This window comes from Pan troglodytes, chromosome 18, assembly GCF_028858775.2.
Source record: "Pan troglodytes isolate AG18354 chromosome 18, NHGRI_mPanTro3-v2.0_pri, whole genome shotgun sequence".
NCBI lineage: Eukaryota > Metazoa > Chordata > Mammalia > Primates > Hominidae > Pan > Pan troglodytes.
This window is the reverse complement of record NC_072416.2, coordinates 11136254-11157506: the sequence shown is the minus strand read 5'-3', so window position 1 is coordinate 11157506 and position 21253 is coordinate 11136254. Positions and strand designations below refer to the sequence as shown.

General features: G+C 42.5%; 1 pseudogene; it reads right to left on the bottom strand.

Annotated features, from left to right (window-relative positions):
- Positions 1 to 1546: 1546 nt before the first annotated feature.
- On the bottom strand, positions 1547 to 2104 carry LOC100611532 (small ribosomal subunit protein uS11-like; annotated as a pseudogene).
- Between the last annotated feature and the right edge of the window lie 19149 nt (positions 2105 to 21253).

The following is a 21253-nucleotide window of genomic DNA, read 5'->3' as shown; positions in this document are numbered from 1 at the left end:
ATTCTTCTTTATTTATTTTAATTTATTTATTTTTAATCAACAGCATCACTTTTGACTTTAGTAGAGCCGTAGAGACACAGCTGTTAATATCATTTATGGAGCCCTGTAGTTACACCTTTAGAGACAACCTCAGGATTTATTCGTTTCCATTTGCAACTTTTCCCCAGACCTAGGGTTCTCAGGAGGAGTCCCATCCTTGGGCTGAACATGTAAGATCGTTGTTAAAAATCCCTGAGTCAAAACATTAATTCTAAAACTTGAAACCTCTGAGAGTCCCAGTTTCTCATGTACAAAATAGGCAGAAAGAGAAGGACTTTGTAGGGTTGTTGTTAGAATTAAATTGGGTAGTGATATAAGGCACTTGGCCAATAAGACTGAAGTGGTGGGGGTGAGGAGAGAGAGAGAGAAAGAGAGAGAGAGAGGGGAGAGCAGGAGGGAGAACTAAGAACACAGCATCCATTCTTTTGCTGCACATTTTTATGCTTTTTTCAACTTTTGTTTTAGATTCAGGGGGTATATATGCAGGTTTTGTTTGTTTGTTTTTAACCTGGTGTATTGTGTGATGCTGAGGTTTGGTGTGTGATTGAATCCATAACCCAGGTAGTAAGCACTGTATCCAATAGTTAGTTTTTCAATCCTTGTTCCCCACCTGCTCTCCCTGCTCCAGTGGTCTGCAGTGGCTATTGTTCTCATGTTTATAACCATGAGTACTCAATATTTAGCTCCCACTTATAAGTCAAAACATGTGGTATTTGGTTTTCTGTTTTTGTGTTAATTCGCTTAGGATAATTGCCTACACCTACATCCATATTGCTGCAAAAGGCACGATTTTTCTCTTTTTTATGGCTGCATAGTATTCCATGGTGCACATTTTCTTTATCCAGCCCATCATGGATGGGCCCCTAGGTTGATTTCCTTGCTATTGTGTATTGTCTTTCCTATTGTGAATAGTGCTTTGATGACCATGTGAGTGCATGTGTCTGTTTGGTGGAATGATTTATTTTCCTTTGGGTATATACCCAGTAATGGGGTTGCTGGGCTGAATGGTTGTTCTGTGTTAAGTTCCTTGAGGACTCTCCAAGCTGCTTTCCAAAGGGGCTGAACAAATTTACTGTTCATCAACAGAGGTTTAGCGTTCCCTTTTCTCTGCAGCCCCACCGACATCTGTGTTTTTTGACTTTTTAGTAATAGCCATTATGATTGGTGTGAGTTGATATTTCATTGTGGTTTTGATTTTTGCCCCACTTCTTGAGTACCTACTCTGCGGCTGGCATTATCACGGCACCTGAGGATCCATGAAGCCACAGAACATGGAACCTGACTCAAGGAGTTTCTAGTCTCACTGGGGATATAAGCAAACAATCAGAGGATCTCAGTCCTTCAGTGCTGTAGCATTCTCATTTCTAAAGTGGGAATAATCCTGGAACCAGTTTCCAAGGGTTGTTGGTGGATTCAACATGTCAAGCTTTTAGAAGAGGCTCTGGCATATAATTAGTGCTCAGGGCATATTGGTTGGCTTTTCATTTTCTTACAGGAAAGCAATTAATTAACAGAAAATATTTTGAGGAGCCCTCAAAGGGGGGCAACCACGGTGACCCCCCTTCCTGGGAGTGCTGTCAGAGGGGAAATGGAGTGACATCTTCAGTCTGCTGGATCTTCATACCTGAGCAGGCAAGGGACTCTGAGGGACATCTGGGCCCCAGGTCTAGGGGACTTGTTCCTGTTTCCTCCTGTGGCCCAGAGTTTGATGTGTAGGGCAGTGATGCCCAGCTCCTTGCACCTCTGGGCCACATCCTGGGTGGCCAGCATGGCAGCTTATGGTGAGGTTTCATCTGGGTCTGCCTTCACCTACATCCCACCAGTAACACGGCAGAGGGTTTCTTTGACAGAAAGATCTAAAAGAACAAAAATCATGCCCTTTGCAGCAAATGGATGCAGATGGAAGCTGTATCTTCCAGCCATGGACAAAAGTGACATGGACCAAAGTGTCAGTGAAGGATGCAAAAATTTGGCAGACACCAAATACATTCTCTCCTACACCCACCCGAGGTCCAAGGCTGATGACCTGTTCTTCCTTCTTTTCCTTTCCCTTTTGAGGTGCCATTTCTACATGTCGTCTCCCGCTTGCTGGTTTTTAAGACTGACGGTTCGCAAATGCTCCACATTTGTAAGGGTGACATAGAACTGGCAAACATCTTAGATGGCGAATCTCCAGTTCATGGGTCTGGCAGTGTTCAGCATTCAGAATTTCCTTATATAACAATGCTTGCATCGCTGATCTTGGTTTTTTGTTTTTTAAGTTTATTTATGCATTGATACTGAGAAAAGCTTCCTTGTGATGACGTGACAAAACTGATTATTATCATACTTAAAGTATAAAACTTCCGCTTCCCCCAGTTAATCACTGTTCTGGTTTCTTTCACCATGTATTAATTTTGCCTCTTTTAGAATTTAATGTAAATGGGATCATGGAGTATGTCTTTTTTTGAGAAAGGCTGATCCCCAGCGAGGCATCTTTGAGGTTCACTGTGTTACGTGACATGCATTACATGTATCCACCTTTTTATTGCCAAATACTATTCCTTCCTTCCTCAGGGAGAGTGCTGCTGATCTTGGGTTTGAGGGCCTGGGAATCCATGCCTCTGAACTCTGCTGACCCTCCTAACAGCTCTCGACTCCACTTGGTGGCAGAGAGGTATGAGAGAGGAGGTGTGGGGCTTTGGTTCTTGCAGACCTGAGTGAATCTTGGCTCTGCTACTCACTAGTTGTGTGACTCATCATGTTATTAATATATAATCCATGACCATCCTCAGTTTTTTCACCTGTGAAAAGAGCAGGCTGGTACTTACTGTATGGGTCATTGTCAAGAGTAAGTGAAATAATTCCCACTGTGGCTACTCAAGTCCAAACTTCTATTATCTTTTGCTGGGGCAACTACCATGGTTTTTATGCTTCCTCCTTTGTGCCTTATTATCAGTCTATTGCCCATACAGTATTTATAGCAATGATTAGTAATGTAGATCAGATCCCATCTTTCTTCTCAAAAACTTCCAATGACTTCCCATCACATAATTGATTGATTGATTGATTGACAGGGTCTTGCTCTGCCACCCAGGCTGGAATGCAGTGGTGCAATCACAGGTCGCTGCAGCCTTGAACTTCTGGGCTCAAGTGATCCTCCCATCTAAGCCTCCTGAGTATCTGGGACCACAGGCATGCACCACTATGCTTGGCTAAGTAAAGAACATTGCTTTTTTTTTTTTTTTTTTTTAAGAGACAGGGTCTCACTATGTTGCCCAGGCTGGCCTTGAACTCCCGGTCTCAAGTGATCCTCCTGCCTTGGCCTCCCAAAGTGCTGGGACTAGAGGCACGAGCAACTGCACTCAGTCCCCATTGCATTTAAATAATATCCAAGCTCTTTACCTTGGCCTGCCAGGCCCTTCATCATCTGGCCCGTGCCCTTCTCTCCAACCATATTTCCCGACTCTTCTTCACCATGATCTTCCAGCTGCATTGACCTCCCTTCTGTTCTTTAAAGCTTTGAGGCTGCTTCCAACCTCAGGGTGTCACTCCTGCATAGAATCCATATCCCCTAGATCTTTGTAAGATTAGCTTCTTATTATCATCTGGTGTCAGGTCAAATGTCTCCTCTTCAGTTTAAATGTCACCTCTTGCCTGACCAGGCTAAACTTGACCCCTTCTCCTGTTTTAGTCAATTTCCTTCTCTAGTTACCCAATTTTATTTTCTTCATTGTTGTCATCATTAACAGATCCATCTGTTTATGGGTTTACCATCTCCTTCTATCACATAAGTTCCATAAGGACAGAGGTCTTGCCTGGGTTATTCACTTCTGTATCCTCAATACGTAAAAGAGTGCCTGGCATATAGTCGATGCTTAACCAATATTTGTAGAATACATGAACGAAGTGATGTCTTCAAGGTGTTTAACAGCAAAAACAAAACACAATAGTTGGCTTTCCTATGTTGACTACTGTGGTTTAGTTTTATTTATGTACAAATTTAAAGTGTTTCAGTGTTTATTTAGGGAGTCATCCAGACATTCCAACTACTTAGCTCCTTAACAGGCTTGCATGGCTTCTGAATGGCTCTCTCCCTTCTTGCCACTTCCCTAGAGAGCTCCTTGCTTCTTGGTGGCTTCCATCACCTACCTTGTCTCTTAAAATTGTGGGTGTTTTAATATTTGGTTTCTATGGCATTTCATGAATGCTCATACAGAGAACAGATATAAGGACATTAGATCTGCCACTCCACTGCCACTCTTGGAGGGAGATCTGAGTCTGGATCGCTTTGAATTGTTTGTTGTTTGCATAATGGCTCTCCTTGTTCTCTGCTAATTTTATTAGAGTACCTTGATTAAACAAATGTGCCTTCAGGCAGTGGAGCCGGTTATAGCACCTCTGTTTACTAAGCTTTCCATGGAAAAAGGCGAAGCATGCGTGCTTCCAGTGTTAAAAATACACATTTAGTTGTTTTAAGCCACGGTCAGTTTGGGAATTTCACTTCTCTCAGGACAAAGGTGAAGTTCAAAGAAGCAAGTTGTGTTTCCCTTTAAGGTTATCATTGTGATTGGAGGGGAGTGAATTGAGGAAGTTGTTGCATAACCTCACAATTATGTTTGGTCTGTGATTCACACTTATGGGAAGGTAATAGGCAGCCAATAAAATCTTCTAAGATTATGACAGTTGAATGGTCTCTGCCTTGATTTATGTCTGACCAGGACGCTGATGACTATAACTATATGGTAGGATAGGTCTTAGCACCCACCTGACCTTTGTAGCTTTGCTTCCTGCCATTTGTCCTGATATGCTCAGTGTTTCAGCCAATTAACTTTTATATATACATAAGGGGTCTTCAGAAAGTTCATGGAAATGTGAATTTTCCATGCATAGTGAAAAAACTATGCTTGGATTTCTGTTTCTTTTTTCCACCAAAATAAACTTGTTTTAACTTGTTACAGTATGTCTGAAGTCAATCTAGTTTTAGACACTCAGAAGGACAAGACATTCGTTTGAAAAGAGCCCCTCCCTGAGAAACATAAATTCTGCTATAATTGAAGCAAGAACAAACATCAAATTTATGGTGAGACTTGAGTGGAAGAATGGTGAGATGCTTCATGAAAAGTTTATGGGGACAATGCCCCCAGGAAATCAGCAGTTTACAAATGGATAACTGGTTGTAAGAAGATATGAGATGATGTTGAAGATGAAGCCCACAGTGGCAGACCATCCACATCAATCTGCGAGGAAAAAATTAATCTCGTTCATGCCCTAATTGAAAAGAATCAGTCATTAACCACAGAAACAATAGCCAACACCACAGGCATCTCAATTGGTTCAGCATACACAATTCTGACTCAAAAATTAAAATTGTCCCAGCTACTTGGGAGGCTGAGGCAGAAGAATGGCATGAACCCGGGAGGCGCAGCTTGCAGTGAGCTGAGATCGCGCCACTGCACTCCAGCCTGGGCAACAGAGTGAGACTCCATCTCAAAAAAAAAAAAAAAAAAGAATTAAAAATTAAGATTGGGGGCCATGCGCAGTGGCTCACACCTCTAATCCCAGCATTTTGGGAAGCCAACGTGGGCAGATCACGAGGTCAAGAGATCCAGACCATCCTGACCAACATGGTGAAACCCTGTCTCTACTAAAAATACAAAAATTAGCTGGGCATGGTGGTGTAAGCCTGTAGTTCCAGCTACTCGGGAGGCTGAGGCAGGAGAATCTCTTGAACTAGGGAGGCAGGGGTTGCACCACTGCATTCCATCCTGGTGACAGAGTGAGACTCCATCTCAAAAAAAAAAAAAAAAATTGAGCAAACTTTCTACTTGATGGGTGCCAAAACTGTTGTGTCCAGATTTGTTGCAGATAAGAGAAGAGGTTTCAATGAAAATTTTAAACAAATAGAATCAAGATCCTAAAGCATTTCTCAAAGAACTGTAACAGGACCTGAAACATGACTTTATCAGTATGATCCTGAAGATAAAACACAATCAAAGCAATGGCTACCAAGAGGTGGAAGTGGTCCAGTCAAAGTAAAAGTGGACTGGTCAAGAGCAAAGGTCAAGGCAATACTTTTTTGAGATGCTCAAGACATTTTGCTTGTTGACTTTTTGGAGGGTCAGTGAATGATAATATCTGCTTAGTATGAGAGTGTTTTGAGAAACTTAGCCAAAGCTTTAGCAGGAAATCACCTGAGAAACCTTCACCAGAAATTTCTTCTCTATCATGACAATGCTGCTGCTCATTCTTCTCATCAAACAAAGGCAATTTTGCAAGTGTTTTGATGGGAAATCCTTAGACATCTCCCTTATAGCCCTGATTTGGCTACTTCGGACTTCTTTTTGTTTCCTAATCTTAAAATATCTTTAAAGGGCACTCATTTTTTTCCAGTTAATAGTATGAAAAAGACTACATTGAGATGGTTGAATTCCCAGGACTCTCAGTTCTTTAGGGATGGACTAATGGCTGGTATCATTGCTTACAAAAGTGTCCTGAACTTGATGGAAATTCTGTTGAGAAATAAAGTTTATATTTTCATTTCTATCCTTCTTTGTTTTGTTTTATTTTTGTTTTTTTTGAAACAGAGTCTCACTCTGTCACCCAGGCTGGAGTGCAGTGGCATGATCTCGGCTCACTGCAACCTCTGCCTCCTGGGTTCAAATGATTCTCCTGCCTCAGTCTCCCAAGTAGCTGGGATTACAGGTGCCTGCCACCACGACTGGCTAATTTTTGTATTTTTAGTAGAGACAGGGTTTCACCATGTTGGCCAGGCTGGTCTTGAACTCCTGGCTTTAAGCAATCCTCTTCCCTTGGCCTCCCAAAGTGCTGGGATTACAGATATGAACCAACGTGCCCGGCCCATTTTTATCTTTTAATTCCACTTTTACATGAACTTTTTGAAGCCCGTGTGTGTGTGTGTGTGTGTGTGTGCATGCGTGTGTCCTAAAATATCTAAATTCCAGAGAAAAAAATCTTCCTCTTTTATGTGTGCTTTAATCATGTGGTATCATTTCTGTCCTCAATGTATTTTCCCCTTATTTCACCTTGAAAACATACTCCAAGATCAGGCTCAAATTTCATCGGCTTTACCAAGTCTTCCCGGATTGTCCAGAGGTAGTTCCTTGCTATATTAGTCTGTTCTTGCATTGCTCTAAAGAAATACCTGATACTGGGTAATGTATAAAGAAAAGAGGTTTAATTATACAGACTGTATAGGAAGCATAGCTGGGGAGGCCTCAGGAAACTTACAATCATAGTGGATGGTGAAGGGGAAGCAGGAACATCTTACAAGTCTGGAGCAGGGGGAAGGGAGCAGGGGAGGTGCTACACACTTCTAAACAACCACTTAAACAACACTCTTTGGCCACAGGCTGAAGGCTGCATGGTCGGCTTCCCTGGTTTTGAGGCTTTTTGACTTGAATTGAGCACTACTGGCTTCTTTCTTCCCCATCTTGCAGATAGCCTATCATGGGACTTTGCCTTATGATTGTGTGAGTCACTTCTGCCTAATAAATTCCCTTTCATATATACATATATCCTATGAGTTCTGTCCCTCTGGAGATTCCTGACTGATGCAGGCTTCCTGGGAATCACTTTCTTTCTCCTTGTGTATCTCCCTGTGGACTCTTCAGCATGGTGGCTCCAGGGCAGCAAGGCTTCTTATAGGGCAGCTCAGGGCTCCAAAGAAGTGTGGGTGGAGGGAGGGGTGCAGGGCTGTATCTCCTTTTACGACCAAGCTTCAGAAGTCATGCAGCCTCACTCTGTCACATTCTATTTATTGTGATGGTCCCAAAGGCCTTAATTCAAGGAAGGGGGCATAGACTCCATCTCTTGATGGGAGATTAACAAAGTTCTGTAGTAGCACATGGCGCCAGAAGCATTGCTGCTGATGATGGATTTTGGAAATACAATCGTAGTTTGCCTTCTGGTCATGATCATTCACCGTCCTTCCACTTGCAAAATACACTCAACCCCTCCTCTAAAGCACCTTGATGCCATATCATTTTATGCTATCAATCTTGGGCTTGAGGTCCAGTATCTTGTTATCAAAGTTCAGGTGTGAATGAAGCTTCCTGACTGTCTCACTAACACACCATGGTGAGACAGGCACAGATCGTTATAGACACTCGCATTCAAAACATGGGAAAATAGCAGTCACACAGCATTCATTGGTCCATAGGCATCTTGAAATGCAGCTGAGTACATGTTGCTAGTTCTTTAATTACTATTTAGCTCTATTTCCTGGGAATAATTCTCTATGCAATGGAATCCTGGTTCACCTTTTGAATTATCCTTCCTTCTCTATAAAACAGCTGGTGTTTGCAGCCAAATAGTTTTTTTTTTCCAGTCTGATTCCTATCCATAGTACTTTTTGGAGGGAATGTCTAAAGACTTCCTTTTGCTTTGTGTGAGCTCTGTCCAGAAAAATAGGCTGGCAGAACATCACGAGCTTCAACTACGAAGCTGGTGATGTTTTTGCCAACATAATTTTCTTAAAAACTTTGAAGATTTTTAGTGAATCTTATTTGGGTTCACTCAATTAGCTAAAATCAATACCCACAAATCTTGTTGATAAAAGCGATTCTCTACCTTGGGCTCCCTGGAAAGCTGCTGTGAAACGTTGCCCTAATTGTTATGAGTTTAATGAAGTTCAGTGAGGAATGTCTGAGAGGCATGCCTGTAAGATCCTTAGAGGACCTTTTGTTTGCTGAAAGGGTCTTTGAGGCACCACCTTAAATTTTTCTAAAGCCTGAAGAAAGGGTCTCATAGTTCTACTCTGGATTTGATTTTTGTTCTAGGATCATTTCTTAATGTAAGAAAAAAAAAATTTTTTTTCATGTGGAGAGGCTAGAAATGAGAAACAACTTTATTTTCAAACCCATCAGTCCAAGATCTTTCACACTTTCTTTAAATTTGGTTGAAAATCAAACAGTTCCTTTTTCAAGTCATGTTTCTCCATGCTTATCTTTTATTGATTGATTGATTGACTGATTGAGACAGGGTCTCACTGTGTTGCCCAGGTTGGAGTGCAACAGCACGATCTCGGCTCACTGCAACCTCCACCTCCTGGGTTTGAGTGATTCTCCTGCCTCAGACTCCTAAATAGCTGGGATTACAGGTGCATGCCACCACGCCTGGCTAACTTTTTTGTATTTTTAGTAGAGACAGGGTTTCACCATGTTGGCCAGGCTGGTCTCGAACTCCTGACCTCAAATGATGTGCCTGCCTTGGACTACCAAAGTTCTGAGATTACAGGTGTTAGCCCCCATGTCTGTCCTCCATCCTTATCTGCTAAAAGAAAAGAAACTAGTATCAACAGTCTGTCTGGAATTCTAATGTCTTCATCCAAATTAATCAGTTAATTCTGTATATTTTCTATTTTCCACTTCAGCACAGGTGACAGTGGTGCTAAACCTTTCATAATTACATAGCAAGGATCATGACATTTTTCTGACTTTACTAAGCCCTCACCAACAGCCTCCTCCAGGGCCATCAAGCCTCGGCTAACAGATTTCTCAAAGCCTTTGTAATGTGTACACACCCCCATCTCAAAGCCATTACTGCAGTTTAGGTTTTGTTATGGCAGCCTCCCACTTCCAGAGACCAAAGTCTGTTTCTGTTATCTGTTACTAAACGGTAACTCCTCACTTAATGTCATTGATAGGTTCTTGTAAACAGCAACCTCAAGTGAAATGACATAAGAAGAAACCAATTTTTACTATAGGCTAATTGATAGAAACAAGAGTTAAATTACTGCAGCATATTTCTGGTCACAAAAACATCGCCAAACTCCTAAATAAAGACCCAGAATGCTTCTAAAATCTTGACATAAGTGTGAGCTATATATGTATTTAAGAAAGATTGATAAAAACAAGTGAGAGAATTATTTATCCATTTTTTTTGGTTGTTTTTTGAGATGGAGTCTCACTGTCACCCAGGCTGGAGTGCAGTGGTGCGATCTTGGCTCACTCCTCCCGAGTAGCTGGGATTACAGGCGCGCACCACCACACCCGGCTAATTTTTGTATTTTTAGTAGAGATGGGGTTTCACCATGTTGGCCAGGCTGGTCTGGAACTACTGGCCTCAAGTGGTCTGCCCACCTTGTCCTCCCAAAGTGCTGGGATTACAGGCATGAGTCACCATGAGCCTATTTATTCAATTTTTGGTTAATCTGTGAGTGACAGCTGTTGTAGTGTTGGTGGGTTAAATCAAGGAATCAAGGAATAAGTGTTTGCAAAGTGAAAAATTGAAAGGAGCACCTCTTGCCACCACGCAGTTAAAAAACAATCACAAGCCAGGTGCAGTGGCTCACGCCTGTAATCCCAACACTTTGGGAGGCCGAGGCAGGCAGATCACCTGAGGTCGGGAGTTCGAGACCAGCCTGATCATCATGGAGAAACCTTGCCTCTACTAAAAATAGAAAATTAGCCAGGCATGGTGGCAGATGCCTGTAATCCCAGCTACTCGGGAAGCTGAGGCAGGAGAATCGCTTGAACCTGGGAAGCAGAGGTTGAGGTGAGCTGAGATTGTGCCATTGCACTCCAGCCTGGGAAAGAAGAGCGATACTCTGTCTCAATTTTAAAAAAAATTACAAATAATGGCGGGCTTGCAGAGTGCTATTTTACTGCATCGTTTATTGTCATGCATTTGTATGATTATCATATACTTTATGAATTTTTTTACAATAATTTATATTTATTCATTTTTCTAAACTGCTCTTTCCTGTTCAGGGTCTCTAGGGCTGGAGCCCCTCCTGGAAGCTCACAGTTCAAGGCAGAAAGCAGTCCTGGTCAGGACCAATCCCATCATTGCCAGGTGCACTCACATACTCCCCTATAGCCACTCAGACTGGGACCGCACAGACACACCAATGAGCCTAATGTGTACATCTTTGGGATGTTGGAGTAACCTGGCGTTCCCAGAGAAAATCTATAACAGACATGGGGAGAAGGTGCAGACTCCATACAGATGATTCCCCTGGCTGAGAAAGGATTCTTTTTCTCACCAACGTTATAATGAAATGACATTGAATGAAATGATGTTATTCAAGGAGTTGCTGTAAAATAGAATACTCCAATAGAGTGGCTTAAAATAGCAACAATAATTTTATTATAATCTCTCACAGTTGTGGAGTTGGAGTTGAGATGGAGTAGCTCAGCTACCAGATGGTTCCTGCTTGAAGGTGCAACCTAATCATGGAAGTGATAGCCAATTATATTCCTAGGTCCCACCACCCACAGAGTATCTGCATCAGGGGCCTGGGATCTCTAGGTCCCTCTTGGAGTTCTGCCTACCCCAAATTAATACAGTGGTTCTCAGTCAGGCACAATTTTGCAACCTCCCTTTTTCGGGGAATATTTGACAGTATTTGGAGACATTTTTGGTTGTCATGAGTGAGGGTGGTTAAACAGAGACCGGGGTGCTGCTAAATATCCCGCCATACACAGGACATCCTCCCAAAAAAAGAATTAATCTGGCCCTGAATGTCAATAATTCTGAGACTCATTGAACTAGAAGAGGAAGGAGTTTGTGGAAGGGGCTTAGGAGACTATTGGTGGATGGGTTGGTTCTGTGCATTCCATTTCTTACGTAGCTCTATAAGCTGGGCTTGAATGCCTTTGATTAGAGGAGAGATGGTCAGAAGCTTAGAGAAAATTTCTTTAAAGAATTTTCAGACTCTGTGCAGGCTGATTTTGGCCCCAGAGGTGGAAAAAACATAATTTTCTGTCTCCTAATGGAATCCAACATCATTCTGTACCTTTTCTCCTGAACTCAGTAGGATTGCAAGCCAGGGGGGCTGCTGGAGAAGGAGTTCTTGGCATGGCCATTGAGTAGTAGCCACAGTAAATTCTGCCTTTGTGGGTTTATGAGCAGCAGGTGTACACCAGCACGATCTGCAGAAGCAGAGCGGGAATGGGATTATTTGACTTGGTAATTGCAACAAACAGGCTGACAGGAGGCACTAGGAGAAATTAATCATTGGAGATCACTTTTTAAAAGGCTAATGTCTAGTAATCAGGCTAGAAGGGACACAAGTATCATGATTTGGTCATTAGAAGGAAATATGTTAGTTATTAGGGAAATGCAAATCACTGCAATGAGATACCACTTCACCCCCATTAGGATGGCCATAAAAAAAAAGACAGACAATAATAAGGGTTGGGGAGGATGTGGACAAATTGGAACCCTCCCACACTGCTGGTATAAATGTAAAACAGTGCATCTGCTTTGGAACACAGTCTGACTTTTGCTCAAAAAGTTAAATATAGAGTTACCATATCACCCTGCAGTTCTATCCCTAGGTATATATCTAAGAGAATTGAAAGTATGTCCACAGAAAAATCTGCACGCCAGTGTTCGTAGCAGCATTATTCATAATAGCCAAAAGGTAGAAACAATCCCTATGTCCATTAACTGATGAATAGATAAATACAATGTGGTCTGTACACATGAAGGAATATTATTCAGCCATTAAAAAGGAATGAAGTTGTGATACACACCACAGCATGGAGGAACTTTGAATACGATGTGCTAAGTGAAGGAAGCCAGACACAAAAAGACATATGTTATATGATTGCATTTATAAGAAATGTCCAGAAGAATTAAATCCATAGAAATAGAAGGCAGATTAGGGCTTGGCACCATGGCTCACGCCTGTAATCCCAGCACTTTGGGAGGCCAAAGCAGGAAAATTGCTTGAACCCAGGATTTCTAGACCAGCCCTGGCAACATAGAGAGACCCTGTATCTACAAAAAAAATGCAAAAATTAGCTGGGCATGGTGGCACGCACCTGTAGTCCCCGCTACTCTTGAGAGAATCACCTGAGCCCAGGAGGTTGAGGCTGTGGTGAATGGTGATAGTGACACTACACTCCAGCCTGGGTGACAGAGTAAGACTCTGTTTCAAAAAAAAGGAAAGCAGGTTAATGTTGAAAAAAGGGGCAATGGGAGAGTGATGATGATGGGTACCAGGCTTCTTATTAGGATAATGAAAATGTTCTGGAATTAGATAGTGATGATGCCTGCCTAACTTTGTGACTATACTGAAAACGATTGAATTGCTGGGCTCAGTGGCTCATGCCTGTAATCCCACACTTTGGGAGGTCGAGGTGGGCAGATTGCTTGAGCTTAGGAGTTTGAGACCAGCCTGGGAAACGTAACAATACCCTGTTTCTACAAAAAATGCAACAATTAGCTTGGCGTGGTGATACACGCCTGCAGTCCCAGCTACTTGGGAGGCTGAGGCAGGAGGATCGCTTGAACCCGGGAGGCAGAAGTTTCAGTGAACCAAGATCGCACCACTGCACTCCAGCCTGGATGACACAGTGAGACCCTGTCTTAAAAAGCAACAACAACAACAACAACAACATAAAAAACCATTGAATTGTACATTTTGAAAGGGCAAATTGTATGGCACATGATTGATATCTTAAGAAAAAATAATGAAAAAAGAAAATGTGATCTTATTTTGTGGTCCATGTAGCTGAGGTCTGAGACAGTTACATATGGAAAGTCATAATTTCTAAGAGACTTCTTGACTCGTCTGTGAGAGCCTGTTCAGAGGCTGAGACACACCCAGCACTGTCCTGGCTCCACTATTCTTTCCTTACAAATGTCCTTCCTCTGGATTAATTGTTTCCTGTGCAAATCCTCTTATTCCATCAAGGCACAATAAAATTCCCTACAGGTGGTGTTTTATATTCCCTTCATTTTCTTCTGAACTTTGTATATATATGTTTATGTAAAATATATATTTATAGATAAATTGTATGTATTATATAATTTATAACTATAAATATATAAATTATATGTTTATATATGTATAAATACATACTTTTTTTTTTTTAAGATGGAGTTTTGCTCTTGTTGCCCAGGCTGTAGTGCAATGGCGAGATCTCGGCTCACTGCAACCTCCACCTGCCGGATTCAAGCGATTCTCCTGCTTCAACCTCCCGAGTAGCTGGAATTACAGGCGCATGCCACCACACCCAGCTGATTTTTGTATTTTTAGTAGAGATGGGGTTTTGCCATGTTGGCCAGGCTGGTCTCAAACTCCTGACCTCACGTGATCTGCCCGCCTCAGCCTCCCAAAGTGCTGGGATTACAGGCGTGAGCTACTGTGCCCGGCCACATATTTTAATATACATATTTATATGAGTGTGTGCATTTACTTATGGCATTTGTTGTGTACTATTATGAATTATAAACAGATTACCTTATTGGACTCTGTGCTCCTCAAGGGCAGAGTAACCACTAAAATTCTTTCTGTTGAAAGTGATATAAAGCTGGTGGTGTGTGCTGGCTCACGCCTGTAATCCCAGCACTTTGGGAGGCTGAGGCGGGCGGATCACTTGAGGTCAGGAGTTCGAGACCAGACTGGCCAACATGGTGAAACATCATCTCTACTAAAAATACAAAAATTAGCTGGGCATGGTGGTGCGCGCCTGTAATCCCAGCTACTCAGGAGGCTGAGGCAGGAGAATTGCTTCAACCCAGGCGGTGGAGGTTGCAGTGAGCCGGGATCACACTGCTGCACTCCAGCCTGGGCGACAGAGTGAGACTCACTTTTGTTAGGGGAAAAAAAATGTCTAATGTCTGGGCTACTTTGAGGTATGCTTCATCTAGGGCTCAATTCTGTCTTTGCATCTTTTGGCTCCATTTCTCAGTCTTTGCTGCAGATTTATTCTCTATCTTTTCAGATTTAACTCCAGTGGCAGGTAAATGCAGGACTCTCTTTCTGGGTTGATCTAGCTCAGCTCCAAGACTTATTAATAGCTCTGACTGACCCTTCCCTGAAGCCATCTCTGTGGGCGGGAAGATGGGATGCACTGAATGGCTGGTCACGTCTCCATCTCCGGTGCTGAGGGGACTCGGCCTGATCAGAGGCCTTGGCTCAGGAATAGGAATAGAAAAGTGAGTGGTTTTAGGAGGAAATTGGGATGGTGTTGCCAAAGAACGGGAGATGAAAATTGAATGGCAAAAATTAACTAGTGCCCACTGTGGTTCGTTTTTGAACCCCCAGCACTTAGAATGGAACAGGCATTTAGCAAACACCTATTGAATTAAATTGAACCCTGAAATACACATATCGGCTTCCAAATGACAGTCTATAGGAAGGAATGAAAAACTTTGAAAGTTGGGCCAAACAGAGAAGATGTATGATATTGAACTCCCAAAGTACTTCTGTATCAAAAAAGCACATGCTCCGATGCTCATTTTGGACATTTCTTTTACACCAGTGAAGATGTTCCAAACAGTTTGAGAGTCCAAATTAGGGGTCTCAACCTTTTTGTTTAGTGACATAGCTATGGTTACTCTTTTAAAATTCAGTGAAAGCTGGTGGGTCCTGGTGGTTCATGTTTGTAGTCTCAGAAGTTTGGGAGGCCGAGGCAGGAGGATCACTTGAGGCCCAGAGTTTGAGAGCAGCCTGGCTAACATGATGAAAACCCATCTCTACTAAAAATACAAAAATTAGCTGGGTATGGTGGCACATGCCTGTAATCTCAGCAACTCGGGAGGCTGAGGCATAAGAATGGCTTGAACCTGGGAGGCAGAGGTTGCAGTGAGCCAAGATTGTGCCACTGCACTCCAGCCTGGGCTACCGAGAGAGACTGTCTCAAAAAAAAAAAAAAGTTCAATGAAAGCCACAGACCCTTTCCATAAAATGTTTTACATTATAGACTGATTTACATGGAATTTTGGGAGTCCCTGGAACCCTTGGAGTGCCAAGTTGGGCAGCTTTATTGTGAATAATTACATCCAGTGTTGGATTTTGTGTATTTTATAATTCCCCATTGTTTTCAGAATCTTTCCTCTTGGAATTACCCTGACTCAAGACTAGAGGGCATTGTGTACCTTGAAACCACATCAGACACAGCGCAAGAGCTCCTTAGATTTTCATACAAAAAGGCTTGTTCACCGCTCAGTTAACAAGTGAGTCCATCTGCTCCCAGGAGGGAATGAAGTCAGCTCCCTGTGAAGAAAGGGATGGGGATGAGGGGAGAGGCACTGCCTAAATGTTTCCCTCATTTGTATGTTGATGAAATGTTGGCAGTCTCCCTGGAGTTGAAGTGCCTGGTTTGGATTGATTTCCCAGCAAGGATCCCGGTGTGTTAGGATGTGCTGCATACTGGGAGCAGATGAGATTCAGAGTCCCAGCCCTGCCTCTGGCTTCCTGTGGGGTTTCAGGAGGGTTCCTTTCCTTAGCTGTGCCTCAGTGCTCTTATCTGCAAAATGAGGGCATGAGATTAGCTGCTCCCAAGCCCATCACAGTATATGATGCTTCTCAGGTTCAAATGTTTCAGGAGTGGTGCAGACGTGAAGAGGAAAAAAAAATGCAGCCAAGGAGGAGTGTGGTTAGTCTCAGAAATGAACATATCAGGTGATCCCGTGAGGATTTGGGCAAAACAAATCCAGTGAATGAATTTGGAGAGTTGAAGGAGAAGGCCCCTCCGCAATACTAAATGGTTTGTATATGAATGCAGTCTGTTTATCCAAAAAGAAAAGTGCTGCAGTAGGCAGCCTCTATGATAGCTCTAAAAGTTCCCACTTCCTTGTGCAGTCATCTTCCCTTAAATGTGACTCGACCTAGTGAGTTACTTCTAGCCAATAGGATCAGGCAAAAATGATAGGATATCACCTTGGAGAGAAGGTTCCAAAAAGATGGTAAATTCCATCTTGCATAGTCTCTAGCCTGCTGCTGTGATTAAGCCCAGTGCCAAGTTGTAAGCTGCTAAATGGAGAAGCCCCCATGACAAGGAAGTAAGGAAGGCCTGTGATGAATGACCAGTGAGAAACTGAGGCCCGTGGTCCAACAGCTTATGTGGAACTGAGTTCTGCCAACTACACCATGAGTGAGCCTAGAAACTGATTTTCGTGCAGTCAAGCCTTCAGATCATACTGCAGTCCTCGTGGACTGCTTGATTATATAGACTCTGAGGGACCTAGAGGCAGAGGCACCCAGCTCAGCCATGCCTGGATTCCTGACCCACAGAAATTATGAGATAACAAATGTTTGTTGTCTGAAGCTGCTAAATTTTGGGGTAATTTGCCATATAGCAATAGATAACCAATGCATCTATTAAGGCAGTAATTTTCAAACAATTTTCCTTCCTAGCAGAATGACTTTGGGTAAGTGTTTTACTTTCTCTAAGCCTTGGTTTTGTCATCTGTCAATGGTCCCTATATCATAGGATTGTTGTCATATCTAAATGAGATCATGCATGGAAAGTGTTGACATATGTTTGGGATATGAACATTAAATTGTCATCATCATCTTCATTATGGTGTTCATCAAAGGAATCCAGTAATAGAGGGGTGGAAACCAGTAGCTGTGGGAATTGAACAATGAGAACACATGGACACAGGAAGGGGAACATCACACTCTGGGGACTGTTGTGGGGTGGGGGGAAGGGGGAGGGATAGCATTAGGAGATATACCTAACATTGTGCACATGTACCCTAAAACTTAAAGTATAATAATAATAAAAAAATTCCATCCAGAGATCTTTCCTATCTTTCTTCCTCCATTAACAGTCACTACGATCGTGTGCAAATAACTGGCCAATCAGACAGCCCCGTCCTTTAGCAACAATGATGGGTCCAAGGGGTGAATGTTGACCCCAGAAGACCAATTAGAGTCTTTTTCAGAGATTTACATAGTCTCTCGGAGGGGAGAAGGCTTCTGGAGTGGGGCAGAATTTCTAGTGGTCCTGAAGCCATAGAGAGAAATCTTCGAATCTTACCCTCAGAACGGTAATTTCCAGAAAAGCTCTTTGATACTTATTTTACTTTTCATGGAACTAAATTCTAGTGATTATTGAGGTCTTTGCAAAGAAACAAACACAACAGAAATCCCTCCTCCAAAATCTATCTGCAAATGATTTCTCTTGGTTTAATTGGCCCTTTAGGTAAAACCTCTCATCGTTGCAACAAAAATTGGTCTTTTTTACTCCAGAGAGTGCTAAGGGCTGATTACTTTTGAAGAATGAGACTTGAAGGCAGATCACATAGTGAGTTCTTTTATCCATCCCTGTCCTGGAAGCAAAAGTGTCACCATGGATAGGTGGGGAGGAAAGCAATCCCATCTCCCAGATTTCCTGGGAGTCTCCTAGAAACCGTTAGTGATTCTCCCGACTTTTGGGTCCTGATGTTTTCCTCCTGGGTAGCCAGGAGGGGTAATGGCAGATTGCCAGAAAGACACTGACTTATAAAATAATACAACTCCAAATTTCCTCTTTGGAATTTAGAGAAGGTTTATTTATGTACAGAATTTTTTTTTTAAATTGAGGAAACTAGGAGTTTAATTTTGGACATATTGAACTTGAGATACCTAAAATACGTGCAAGTTGCAGTATCAAGTAGCAATTGGCTGGGTGAGTCTGTAACTCAAGGGAGAGTGTGGCTGGGTGTACACATTTGGGAGTTATAGTACGTGGAAGCCATAGGAAGCCACAGCACTGGATGAGAATAAAAAGGGAAGGGAAGTTTGCTACCCACCCCCACCTTGGTGTAGGCACCTCTTTCTTTTGGCAGGTGAGCTGAACAGAATCCCAGGATGCCCTGTGGAGATTGACGAGTTTTATTCTTGGGTTACCTGGGAGATTGTTCCAGTCTCCCGACCTCTGTTGTGCTCCTGACTCTTGCAAGCGAGTGTGTCTCAAAGTGAGGAGCTGTGGAAGAAAGAGATGAGGCACATTGAAAATAAAAGATGTTGCCTAAAATTCCCTAACCAATATCTTGACTGTACTGTGTATCTCTATACTGTGGCCTTTGTACATGTCTCCTGTGGCTATCTTTCTCATTGTTTTTCTTTCCTTTTGGGAAAAAAAAATTCTTGAGATATTTGTCATTGATTGGAGTCATTAGAAATTGTGTCTTATTGTAGAAGTCGGCCTAGAACCTCTCCTTCCCAGAAGCCATAGATTAATCCTAGGGAAAGTTGCTGATTGGCCCCATTTAGGTCACGTGCTCAACCCTTGGGCCAATCACTTTGTGAGCTGGATGGATACTATCAGTGGTGAATTACTCTGTTTCTGTCTCATTCTGTCACTTGCTGTCTCTGTGAGCTGATCAGTTTTCTCTCTCTATCTCTTCTGCTCCATATCTCTCCCTGTCAATTTCTCTGTGTCTCCCTGCATCCCTACTGCTCTCTGTGGGTCTCTCTTGGTTTTACCCCATAACATTTTCTGTGTCTCTACTCTGTCTCTCTGTCTCTGTTGTTGTTTTTTTCTGTCTTCCATTTATTCTTTGTCTCCATAGGTGCTGCCTGTCTCTTTATGGAGATGGAACTCAAGTCTGTCTTGCTGAACTCTGCATCCCTACTGTCCTGTATACAGTCGGCATTCAATAAACATTAAGTAAATAAGTGAATGAGAGGATCAGCCTTCACATAAAGATTTGAAGTTAGGGGAAAATCAGTACCTTCTGGGAGAATATGGTAAGGAAGTACCTGGTATTGTGGCATTTTAGGAATAAGAAGAAGCCTCTGACATCATAGTCCTGGTGAAATCTATTCTGGCCTGGAGGCAGAGGGCTTGCTTGCCTCCATGGCCATAGCATCTCTCTTCTCGGCAGGGTCTAGGAATCACTGGGCTATTACCTGCCTCTAATATGTATTATGACAATCACTCTCAGTTCATCCTCTTGTCTTGTCTGCACCTCTTTTGCTGTAGCTTAAGTCTAATTTCAACCGAGAGGAGATCTAGTCATCACCAAGATGTGCAATGGAGACATTTTAAAAAAAAATTTTGTTTTTCTTTATTTCTTCTGAAAAAACCCTGGGATATATGTGCAGAATGTGCAGGTTTGTTACACAGGTATACATGTGCCTTGGTGGTTTGCGGTACCTATTGATTCGTCCTCTAAGTTCCCTCCCCTCGCCCCCCAACCACCAACAGGCCCTGGTGTGTAGCACCCCTCTTCTATTCGCTATGGGCCTTCTCTGCTTTATTTTTAAATTTTTATTTATTTATTCATTTTGAGACAGACTCTCACTCTGGCGCCCAGGCTGGAGTGCAGCACAGTGTCAGTTCACTGCAATCTCCGCCTCTTGGGTTCAAGCGGGTTCTCTGGTGCCTCAGCGTCCAGAGTAGCTGGGATTACAGGCATGTGCCACCATGTTCAGCTAATTATTTTGTATTTTTAGTAGAGATGGGGTTTCGCCATGTTGGCCTGGCTGGTCTCAATCTCCTGGGCCCAAGCGATCCGCCCACCTCTGGCTCCCAAAGTTCTGGGATTATAAACGGGAGCCACCACACCCCACCTCTGCTTTATTTTTCTCCCAAAATACTTATCACTTTCTTCCAGGTTGCATATTGTACTTATTTATTTTGTTATTGCCTTCATCCCCTTCACAAGAATGTCAGCTCTGTGAATGTAGGGAATTTTTTTTCTATTTTATCCACCACTATATCCCTTACTCCTGGAATATATCAATATAAGCCTGGCCCAAGGTAGGCATGTCGATAATAATTCAGTTTCCTCAAAAGCAAAATGGGGAAAATGGTAACACCCACTTCATAGGGTAGGTTCAAGAAATATAAGGGTTAAAGCATTTGAAGGTCTTGAAACAGGGTCAGGAACACACTGGGCTCTGAATAATCGTTAACTACTAACATGTAATCCATTGCACGCCAGTGCTTTATTGATGTCAGCTATCTCCTGATGACTGCCAACGGTGCCAATATTTGTTTTACATATATCCTCTAACTGATGCCTTTAAACAATGATTGCCCTCACTTTACAGTTGGGGAAATGGAGGGGTTAAAAGGCAGTGCCTTTTTCCATCATGTCATTACATTAGTCAGCATCTAGGGAAGACATCTTCATGGTGCCCAAGAAAGTCATCCTTTCCAGCTGTCCTGCTGTGCAAGCTAGCTCCAGCTGTGTGCTGGGACTTCACCTTTCCACTCATGAAACTCCAAAGCCTTACAGAATCAGTGCTGGTTTGCAAAATACCCCGTGAACATCCTCCCTTAATTAATGCCAGTCTTCATGTAAAGCCACATTGGTAGGACTATTGTATCTTAAGACCCCAGGCAATGCAATGTCCAGGACAATCTATATCCCAAGTGTTTAAAACAGTTTACCTTCCCCCAGCCTTACAAAAAATTTAATTTATACTAAATGCTGTTGCAAAATCAGATTTATCACCCAGGGAATTAAGAAAAATGAAGGACCAATTTAATGACTGGATTTAGTTCATTATTTATCTAACATGTAAATTATAGAT